The sequence below is a fragment of the Ranitomeya imitator genome, chromosome 5, assembly GCF_032444005.1.
Source record: "Ranitomeya imitator isolate aRanImi1 chromosome 5, aRanImi1.pri, whole genome shotgun sequence".
In the NCBI taxonomy this organism is placed as follows: Eukaryota; Metazoa; Chordata; class Amphibia; order Anura; family Dendrobatidae; genus Ranitomeya; species Ranitomeya imitator.
In genome coordinates this window covers 626,512,613-626,524,616 of record NC_091286.1, presented here as the reverse complement: position 1 = coordinate 626,524,616, position 12,004 = coordinate 626,512,613, and positions in this window count along the sequence as shown.

Genomic DNA, 12,004 nt, shown 5'->3' with positions numbered 1-12,004 from the left:
AGCTACCTCCCTGCAGAGCGCAGACATCGGTAGCCGGAAGACTGAGGTTGTGTCGGACTCCACGAAACACAGCAGAAACCGGCAGGACAGCTGGACTACACATCACCTGTCCGCCCTAACACCTGGAGACACAGTGGCGCATAGAGCCCGGGTCATGATAGAGACCCTGTAAAAAGGCTCGAGCCACCTGTCATATAGGTTAATGTCCTACCCTTTAAGGAGGACAGAGAGAAGAGTGAGGACCTTGACAGAAGCCACAGGCAGCAAGGGATTACACCACTGCGCTAGTAGGAAGGCTTCTAACTTCACCTGGTAAAGGGGACTCTGAACTCTCTTCCAAGCCGGCTGGACCCTGCCTGTACCTGTGATCTGATGCCCTGGACTGTGGCTGCCTGAAGTCTTCAGTAAACCAGGTAAACAGACTGCAAACCTGTGTCCTCTGTTTCTTACCGCACCACCCACCATCTCCATCTACACACCGGGAGCCCTGGGGACCCAACTTCACCTGTGGGAAGTTATACCATCTTAGCTGCCATAACATCACCCCAGAAGACCCCTTCAAGCAGCGTCGGTCCCCTCTGACCGAGTACCACAGGTGGCCGTGACACATCCCTTTAAGTACCGGACCCGTGTAATAATACGCCAATGTCGGACTCCCTCCCTTTGATGTGGGCTCCGGCACAGAGCTCACATCTTTCCGGCAGGTCAGCTGTCTGCACTGTGAATGACGCTTGTTATTTTTGTATGGAATTAGTCTCCAATCTGTTCCTGCTCATCTCCTCCTCTATGATGTTCATTCTGGGATTTATTAGTAGTCCTTTCCCCCTTTTTTTTTCTGGTCTGCATATCCGATTATTATGTACCAGTTTTTGTTCACTTCATTATCTTATGCTATTTTATTTACATAGTTACATAGTTATTAAGGTTGAAGGAAGACTATATGTCCATCTAGTTCAACCCATAGGCTAACCTAACATGCCCTAACATGTTGATCCAGAGGAAGGCAAAAAAAAACCATGTGGCAAAGAGTAAGCTCCACATTGGGGAAAAAAATTCCTTCCCGACTCCACATACGGCAATCAGACTAGTTCCCTGGATCAACGCCCTATCAAGGAATCTAGTGTATATACCCTGTAACATTATACTTTTCCAGAAAGGTATCCAGTCCCCTCTTAAATTTAAGTAATGAATCACTCATTACAACATCATACGGCAGAGAGTTCCATAGTCTCACTGCTCTTACAGTAAAGAATCCGCGTCTGTTATTATGCTTAAACCTTTTTTCCTCCAACCGCAGAGGATGCCCCCTTGTCCCTGTTTCAGGTCTATGATTAAAAAGATCATCAGAAAGGTCTTTGTACTGTCCCCTCATATATTTATACATTAAAATAAGATCACCCCTTAGTCTTCGTTTTTCCAAACTAAATAGCCCCAAGTGTAATAACCTATCTTGGTATTGCAGACCCCCCAGTCCTCTAATAACCTTGGTCGCTCTTCTCTGCACCCGCTCCAGTTCAGCTATGTCTTTCTTAAACACCGGAGACCAGAACTGTGCACAGTATTCTAAGTGTGGTCGAACTAGTGACTTGTATAAAGGTAAAATTATATTCTCCTCATGAGCATCTATGCCTCTTTTAATGCATCCCATTATTTTATTTGCCTTTGTAGCAGCTGCCTGACACTGGCCCCTGAATATGAGTTTGTCATCCACCCATACACCCAGGTCTTTTTCATTTACGGTTTTGCCCAGAGTTTTAGAATTAAGCACATAATTATACATCTTATTACTTCTACCCAAGTGCATGACCTTACATTTATCCCCATTAAAGCTCATTTGCCATTTATCAGCCCAAGCTTCTAGTTTACATAAATCATCCTGTAATATAAAGTTGTCCTCCTCTGTATTGATTACCCTGCAGAGTTTAGTGTCATCTGCAAATATTGAAATTCTACTCTGAATGCCCCATACAAGGTCATTAATAAATATGTTAAAAAGTAGAGGGCCCAATACTGACCCCTGTGGTACCCCACTGCTAACCGCTACCCAGTCCGAGTGTGCACCATTAATAAACACCCTTTGTTTCCTATCCCTGAGCCAGCTCTCAACCCACTTGCACATATTTTCCCCTATCCCCATTATTCTCATTTTATGTATCAACCTTTTGTGTGGCACCGTATCAAAAGCTTTTGAAAAGTCCATATACACTACATCCACTGGGTTCCCTTGGTCCAATCCGGAACTTACCTCTTCATAGAAACTGATCAAATTAGTCTGACATGAACGGTCCCTAGTAAACCCGTGCTGATACTGGGTCATGAGGTTATTCCTCTTTAGATACTCCAGTATAGCGTCCCTTAGAATGCCCTCCAGGATTTTACCCACAGTAGAGGTTAAGCTTACTGGCCTATAATTTCCGAGTTCAGTTTTTGTCCCCTTTTTGAATATTGGCACCACATTTGCTATACGCCAGTCCTGCGGCACAGACCCTGTTATTATGGAGTCTTTAAAGATTAAAAATAATGGTCTATCAATGACTGTACTTAATTCCTGCAGTACTCGAGGGTGTATCCCATCCGGGCCCGGAGATTTGTCAATTTTAGTGATTTTTTAGACGCCGCCGCACTTCCTGCTGGGTTAAGCAGGTGACATTTAATTGGGAATTTTTATCACTAGACATTTTGTCTGCCATGGGATTTTCTTGTGTAAATACTGATGAAAAAAAGTCATTTAGCATATTGGCCTTTTCCTCATCCTCATCCACCATTTCACCCAGTCTATTTTTAAGGGGGCCAACACTATCATTTTTTAGTTTCTTACTATTTATGTAGTTAAAGAATATTTTAGGATTATTTTTACTCTCTCTGGCAATGAGTCTCTCTGTCTCAATGTTTGCTGCCTTGATTTGCTTTTTACAGAATTTATTTAATTTTCTGTATTTATTTAATGCCTCCTCACTACCTACTTCCTTTAATTCTCTAAATGCTTTCTTTTTGTCACTTATTGCGCCCCTTACAGCTCTATTTAGCCATATTGGTTTCCTCCTATTTCTAGTATGTTTATTCCCATATGGTATATACTGTGCACAGGTCCTATCCAGGATGCTAATAAACGTCTCCCATTTTCTTTGTGTATTTTTGTGTCTCAGGATATCATCCCAGTTAATTGCACCAAGATCCTCTCTCATCCGTTGGAAATTTGCCCTCCTGAAGTTTAGTGTCCTTGTAACCCCTCTACTACACATCTTTTTAAAGGATACATGAAAACTTATTATTTTGTGATCGCTATTTCCCAAGTGACCCCCAACCCTTATATTTGATATGCGGTCTGGCCTGTTGGTTAATATTAGCTCTAGCAGTGCCCCCCTTCTTGTTGGGTCCTGAACCAGTTGTGAAAGGTAATTGTCTCTCATAATTGTCAAAAACCGATTACCTTTGCTGGAACTGCAGGTTTCTGTTCCCCAATCTATTTCAGGGTAGTTGAAGTCCCCCATAATAATGACTTCGCCTTGAGTCGCAGCTTCATCTATTTGCTTTACGAGGATATTCTCCATTGCTTCCATTATTTTTGGAGATTTATAACAAACCCCTATCAGTAATTTATTATTTTTTCCCCCTCCCCTTATCTCCACCCACAGGGATTCTACATTTTCTTTAAATTCACCTATATTATCGCGCAGGATGGGTTTTAAGGATGATTTTACATATAGACACACCCCTCCCCCTCGCTTATCTGTACGGTCATTTCTGAACAGGCTATAGCCCTGCAAGTTAACAGCCCAGTCATGGCTCTCATCCAGCCACGTTTCAGATATCCCCACCATGTCATAATTATGCTCCAACAACATTAGTTCTAATTCGTCCATTTTGTTGGCGAGGCTTCTGGCATTAGTATACATGCACTTTATGTTCCTCTCTGTACTTCTATTTCTTAAATTATTAACTGTTCTGACCCCACCCCCCATGCCACCGCCACCCCCAACTTCCTTATTTGTGCCTAGGTCTCTGTCTGCACTATCTTCCCCTCCTATAAAATGAATACCCTCCCCCCCAATTCCTAGTTTAAACACTCCTCCAACCTTCTAGCCATTCTCTCCCCTAGCACAGCTGCACCCTCCCCATTGAGGTGCAGCCCGTCCCTAGCGTAGAGCCTGTAGCCAACTGAGAAGTCGGCCCAGTTCTGCAGGAACCCAAACCCCTCTTTCCTACACCAATTCTTGAGCCACTTATTGACCTCCCTAATCTCCCGTTGCCTCTCTGGCGTGGCACGTGGTACCGGCAGTATTTCGGAAAATACCACGTTGGAGGTCCTTGCTTTCAGCTTGCAGCCTAATTCCCTGAAATCATCTTTAAGGACCTTCCACCTACCTCTAACTTTGTCATTAGTGCCAATGTGCACCATGACCGCTGGGTCCTCACCAGCCCCTCCCAATAATCTGTCCACCCGATCAGCGATGTGTCGGACTCGAGCGCCAGGTAGGCAGCACACCGTTCGACGATCCCTGTCTTTGTGACAGATTGCCCTATCTGTTCCCCTAATAATTGAGTCGCCCACTACCAGCACCTGTCTGGCCTGCCCTGCTCTCCTATTTCCCTCCTTACTGGAGCAGTCACTTCTCCGGCTTTCAGAGGACATGCCTGGCTGCAGCAGTGCTACCCCTGTACTGGCACCCCTGTAATGACCAGAGGTCCGAATAAGATCCAGTGAGTCACAAACCAAGACCAAGGCAGAAATCTCCAACGGTATTTACTCAAAGGCAAATTAATCAAGGTAATATGGAGAATATTAAGGCAGATGCACCCCAAAGATACACTAATTCAGCAGCAGCTGAAATCACTGTGCCACTCAAAGGTCTCCTGAGAACTGTGTACTACAACAGACTAGTAAGAAATTTACCTAACAGGCAACTAAAAACAGGAACAAGTGTAAATTGAATGTAGTGTTATTAAGGGAGCCCCTGGAATGGCACATTGAGTATAACTTACACAACTCTAATATAAGATACACCTCTAAAGTAACAATCTAACACTCTGAGCAGAGATACCCGGGTATCTATAACTATGGTACCGTATCCTGAGATGGATTTCCTCTCAGGCAGGAATCCGCACAGGCTGCAGCCATTTCATATCTTCAGCGCCAATAAGTTACAGCAAGCTCCTCTTGTCTTGTCGGCCGATGCCGAGCCCAAACGCCGGGGACTTAGTTAGTGGTCTCACGATGTTGTCTCTGCTTCTGTAGCTCCTAGGAATGCTTCCACGACAATCCGTCCGTCTCTGTATCAGCAGTCTGTCCAGACTTGGTTCTCCACTCAATGCACAGGGAATCCACAGACTTCCAAATACGTACTGGGTTCTTAGTAAAGTCTCAGTCTTTTGTTAAATAAAGGGTTAACTCCTCTCCAGGAAACGTTAGCCTCACAAGTCTCTCACAGAGTTAAACAAAAGGTTAGTTCTTCTCCAGGGGAACGTTAGCAACAAAAAGTCTCTCAAAAGCTTCTTTTCCTCCAAAAACACTTGCAGTAAATCCACACACAGTCTCTCTTTAAGATATCACAGCAGCTTCTGCCTTTGCTTCCCGCCTTTTTCTCTCTCAGCTCTCACTTCCTAGTTTCACTTTACACCCGAGACACCAGACCCCACCCAGCAGCACACACTGTCTCTGGGAGTTTTGCACGGTCTGTTCTCTTCTGCAATAGGCAAAAACCACAGGGTCCTAGTGCCCTCTCAGTGGGACTACAGTTCACCCTCTTACATGCCACCCCACTAGAGGTTGGCGTCCTCGACATACCTTCCCACTCAAATTCATCTTGAGCATATCGCTGAGGCGGTATTCCTGCCGTAGATCGTGTAGTTCTCCTGAGTCCTACATCAACAGGTGCGACCTTAGAGGGAGCTAGAGTCTCTTCCATGGTCGTGTTAGTGGGCGTAAGTGGAGTTGTCTCCTCCTGCGGCTCGATGTCCTGTGATACAGCGTCAGGACCAAGCAGTTGACCTGATGCACTCTCCTCAACAACATCCTCCATATCCCCAACATTCTCATCACCCGAGGCCAGATCGGTCACAGGGGGCAAATAAGCAGGCGCAGGAGTAAGCACACCATCAAACTCAAGATCATTCAGAGCTTCCGCCCCTTGAAACATGGCCTCTGGCTCTAGGGGGGTAGGCGCCGAATCTTCAAACCAGCACCGCTGTAACATGTTACGATGCAAATTACGGGTTGGCCCCCCTGTCCCCACCGGTTCGACCTCGTACACTGGAATCTCAGGGTTCACCTGTTTTTTTATCAGATACGGTATCGCCTCCCATCGGTCACTCAGCTTTCCTGACCGTCGTTTTGTCCTCACCAACACTCTGTCTCCCGGAGCGAACAGCTCTGTTTGTACAGGTCGCGTGTCCTTATGGACCACCTGGCGAAGGCGGTCACCCACCACCTGATGCACCACCCTCAACCGCCGCCGATGCTCTCGTACCCACTCGGATGCAGTCCGAAGGGGGGCAGAGGAGGGATCTGGCATGCTCAAATCCTCAATGTCTCGGCCAGGTCTACCAAACATCAACATGTGTGGTGAGTAACCAGTAGTACTGTGCACCCTGTTATTGTAAGCCCACATCAATTCGGGGAGATACTCAGGCCAGCATGTCTGTTGCTGACTCTCTAAGGACCTCAACATTTGCAACAGGGTCCGATTAAAACGCTCACACGCCCCGTTACCCTGAGGGTGGTAAGGCGTTGTTCTCGACTGCTCGATACCATAGAGCTGGTGCAACTCTTTCATCAGCGTTCCCTGAAAGCAGGCCCCTTGATCTGAATGTATTCTCTGCGGACACCCGAACACTTGGAAGAAATGTCGGCACACTGCCTCAGCCGCCGACTTGGCCGTCTGATCTCTTGTCGGCACCGCTACAGCATACTTGGTAAAGTGATCTGTCATCACCAGGCAGTAGGAGTACCCTGATGTAGAGTACCCTATCAACACGTAGTCAATCATGAGTAGTTCCAGTGGAGCTGAAGTCTTAATAGACTGTGTGGGAGCCCGCTGCTCAGGGCTTTTGTTGAGCCCACAAATTCGGCACTGCCGACACGCGTCGGCCACCATCCCTCCCAACTCAGGGCAGTAGAGGACTCGCTGCAACCACTGAAGTGTCTTTTCACTTCCAAAATGGGCCCCCTTCTCATGCGCCTCACGAGCGACCACCGGCCCCATCCCCACAGGAATTATCAGTTGGTACCGATGCTGCAGCTCCGATGGCAGGTACACCTTACGATACAAAAGACCTTGTTCCACACACAATTTATCCCATTGTCGAAGGAGTTTCATTCCTTCCATGGACAACTGAGCCTTGTCCTCTGCACTGGGCCAGGCCTTGTTTTGTACCCAACGGCGCACAAGTGCAACGTCCGGACACTCATCCTGGACTCTTGTCCAATCTGAGGGTGTTTTACCCAGGACACAGGGCATCCCGGTGGCCACCCCACTTGAGTGTACCACACTTTGGAAGATAGGTATTTGCCCCAAAGCTGGAGTTTCAGTATCCTCAAGTTGTTCATCAACATCTTCCCCGGATGACCCAAGGGGCACTCTTGACAATGCATCTGCATTGCCGTTCTCTCGACCAGAGCGAAATTTAATGCGGTAATTGAACTTGGCCAGTCTGGCGACCCACCGCTGCTCCAACGCCCCCAGTTTTGCATTCTCTAAGTGAGCTAGCGGGTTGTTATCTGTCATGACTAGCACCTCAGCTCCTGTTAGATACTCGGCGAAGCGTTCTGTCATTGCCCACACCAGGGCCAGCAATTCCAGCCGGAATGAGCTGTAGTTAGCCGGATTTCGCTCGGAGTCTCTTAAAGATCTGCTGCCATAAGAAATCACTCGCTCTCGGCCGTCCTGCACCTGTGCTAGTACTGCCCCCAACCCATGAAGACTACCATCGGTATACAACAAAAAAGGGGTGTCAAACCGGGCGTAGGCCAGCAATGGGGCACTCGTTAGGGCGGTTTTCACTCCATCAAATGCCTTTTTCTGTAGGGGCCCCCATGGAATGGGGCGATTTCGAGGACCCAGCGCTGTCCCTCTCAAAAGTTCATTCAAGGGACTCACCACTTGTGAGAATTTAGGCACAAACCGCCGATAGTATCCTGCTAGGCCCAGGAAGGCCCGCACTTCTCGCAGGTCACAAGGAGGTGGCCACTCTTGTACCGCCTTAATCTTACTGGCTAAAGGTAGTACCCCGTCCGGGGTCACCAGATGCCCCAAATATTCAATCTGGTTTCGTAACAGCTGACATTTTTTTGGCTTTATTTTCAGGCCGTAGCTCTTGAGCCGCCGGAGAACTTGACGCAGCTTCTCCAGATGATCTTCAAATGAGGTTCCGAACACCACAATGTCGTCCAAATATATCAGGACTGATTCAAAATTTAGATCGCCCAAGCAATGTTCCATCAGGCGTTGGAAGGTTCCCGGGGCGGTAGCGAGGCCAAAGGGCATCCGGTTGAACTCAAAGAGCCCCATTGGCAATACAAACGCCGTCTTGGCCCGATCTTTTTCAGCCATTGGGACCTGCCAGTACCCGCTTGCCAAATCCAACGTTGAGAAATACTTGGCCCGACCCAGGGCCGACAGGGATTCTTCAATACGGGGTAAAGGATATGCGTCCCGTACGGTGTGGGCATTCCATTTCCGATAGTCCACACACAATCGGAGTGTCCCATCCTTCTTGCGGACCAAGACTACAGGGGCCGCCCAGGGACTCCGGCTCTCTCGGATCACTTGGTTATCCAGCATACTGGCCACCATGCTCTTCACCTCTTGATAGAGCGCCGGAGGAATTTGGCGATATCTTTCTCTAATGGGTGGAGTATCCCCCGTTGGAATCTCATGCTCAATCGTCTGGGTACACCCGAAGTCCTCTCCATGTCGGGAAAAGGTCTCTTGATGTTCCCACAAAACTCTCTCCAACTGCTCCAACTGCACGGGGGTCAGCTTCTCCCGATCCACTCCCATCTGCTCCATGATCACATGAACATTCCATTCCTCCGTAGGAGGTTCAGTCCGGCCTACCTCGACCGCGAATGTCCAGGATGACTGTTGGTCTGGTCGCAATTCGAACCCTGCATTTTCCGGCACCTTCTCTGCCGGTACGAACAGTTCAGCCAGTATGGTCCCAGCGGGAATTGCAACAGCTTCATCTAAAACATTGATGCATCGGACCGGTACTCGTCCATTCTTCACAATCGCCAAAGAACGGGCCACATGTACCTTGGCAAATGAGGAACCCTCTCGGGCGGGCTCAAGTAGCACTTCAAGCCCATTCAATCTCTGTGCAGCTCCCACAGGCAGCATTAAGAGTTCCTCTTGTCTGGGTCCCAGCAGGATCGGGGCCCTCGAAGTCACTCGGACCCGGCCCACCCGGCCACCTGGGACCGCACTTTTCAGCAAGTCGCAACTCAGCACTAGACGGTGTAGAATTCTCTGTGTGGGTCGGTGTCTTGTCGCACGGGCCCAGTATCGGGGTCCTTCACTAGCATACATCTGGTGATTCAAATCTCGCAGCACGTTCATTCCGAGCGTCACTTCCATCCCTCTTCTAGGGGGGTGATCCACCAGTACTACCCCTTTCTGCCCCAGCTCTTGACCAAACATTTTTAGTTGCATCCACACGATCCCTTTTACTGACAATTGACCATTATTTGCGGCGGTCAGTCGTATCACTCGGCCATCTTCTGGAATCACTAGTCGACTGAAGTATCTCTCATATACTTCTAGAGGCATTATAGTACATTCGGATCCCGTGTCAACCAAGCACCTCATCTTCCGCCCTTCAAACTCTGCTTCTATCACTGGACTACATGCAAACAAATCTTGTTCATTCCGTCGAGGGCTTTGTGTGGGTGGGGCCGCTGCTGCTTGCCCTCTCATGGCAGCGGCCGGAAGTTTAAAGCCGGCGACGGGGTTTCTGGGGCTGTAAGCGCCCGGCAGTAACGCGAGATGTGTCCCTGGCGGCCACACTTCCAGCAGGTGATTGTTCCTCGTGGGCGAGGGCTTGACTCATTCTGATAGGACGACCTGGCCATTTGCGGGGTCACCGTTCCAGGGGGTGAGGCAGGAGGTTCCCGCGAGGGGGTAGAGGCGGGATCAACTGTCAGTTGAGACAATTTCAGCTTCAACTCCTTCACCTCAGCACGCAGAGCTTGTACCACGCTTACCAGCCCCTCTCCCCCCGACCCTGATGAACCACCTTCCTCCAGCTGGGCACTGTTCACTGACCCCTCGGGAACATAGGCCGATTTCTCTTCCCTTTCCACTGCAGCTCGGTAAATCTGCCAGAAAGATAACTCTGGTGCAACCCGGGCCATTTCCAACAGTTTGTCCCGGAGAAGTCTATTGGCTACACCGGTGATGAATTGGTCCCGGAGCAAGCGGTCTACCTCCCGGAATGCCCCCATGGCTCCCGGGTCTAGTCGCTGCATCTCATTCAACATCTCTTGCAAAATATTAGAGTACTGCATCAGGGACTCACACTCTCTCTGGGGACGATTAAAGAATAGGGACCGAAGCTGGGCCACGCGCGCTCGGCCCCCCAAACTCCCCTCTAACAGTTCCAAAATCTTTTCTAATGTATCCCTCTCTGATTCTGGGCGCACCATCACCATACGCCTAATATCACCCTCCAGTGCATTTAATGCCAGCTCAGCGCGTAACGCGGGGGTCAAATTACACATGCGCAGAATACTCCGGATTCTCTCAGCCCAATCTTGCAACGCCATATTGCGCCCATCGTATTTCGGCATGTGCTGAAGTAAAGCTCCTACAGGCACATACCCTCCCGAAGTCGCCGCGGCTGCCAGGGGAACCCCAACCCCCGAGGAGGATGCGGATACAGCGGGGTCATTTCCACCCTCGCCCTCGTCCATGACAAACACTGGATCCTGCCGACTACGCCAAAAATGTAATGACCAGAGGTCCGAATAAGATCCAGTGAGTCACAAACCAAGACCAAGGCAGAAATCTCCAACGGTATTTACTCAAAGGCAAATTAATCAAGGTAATATGGAGAATATTAAGGCAGATGCACCCCAAAGATACACTAATTCAGCAGCAGCTGAAATCACTGTGCCACTCAAAGGTCTCCTGAGAACTGTGTACTACAACAGACTAGTAAGAAATTTACCTAACAGGCAACTAAAAACAGGAACAAGTGTAAATTGAATGTAGTGTTATTAAGGGAGCCCCTGGAATGGCACATTGAGTATAACTTACACAACTCTAATATAAGATACACCTCTAAAGTAACAATCTAACACTCTGAGCAGAGATACCCGGGTATCTATAACTATGGTACCGTATCCTGAGATGGATTTCCTCTCAGGCAGGAATCCGCACAGGCTGCAGCCATTTCATATCTTCAGCGCCAATAAGTTACAGCAAGCTCCTCTTGTCTTGTCGGCCGATGCCGAGTCCAAACGCCGGGGACTTAGTTAGTGGTCTCACGATGTTGTCTCTGCTTCTGTAGCTCCTAGGAATGCTTCCACGACAATCCGTCCGTCTCTGTATCAGCAGTCTGTCCAGACTTGGTTCTCCACTCAATGCACAGGGAATCCACAGACTTCCAAATACGTACTGGGTTCTTAGTAAAGTCTCAGTCTTTTGTTAAATAAAGGGTTAACTCCTCTCCAGGAAACGTTAGCCTCACAAGTCTCTCACAGAGTTAAACAAAAGGTTAGTTCTTCTCCAGGGGAACGTTAGCAACAAAAAGTCTCTCAAAAGCTTCTTTTCCTCCAAAAACACTTGCAGTAAATCCACACACAGTCTCTCTTTAAGATATCACAGCAGCTTCTGCCTTTGCTTCCCGCCTTTTTCTCTCTCAGCTCTCACTTCCTAGTTTCACTTTACACCCGAGACACCAGACCCCACCCAGCAGCACACACTGTCTCTGGGAGTTTTGCACGGTCTGTTCTCTTCTGCAATAGGCAAAAACCACAGGGTCCTAGTGCCCTCTCAGTGGGACT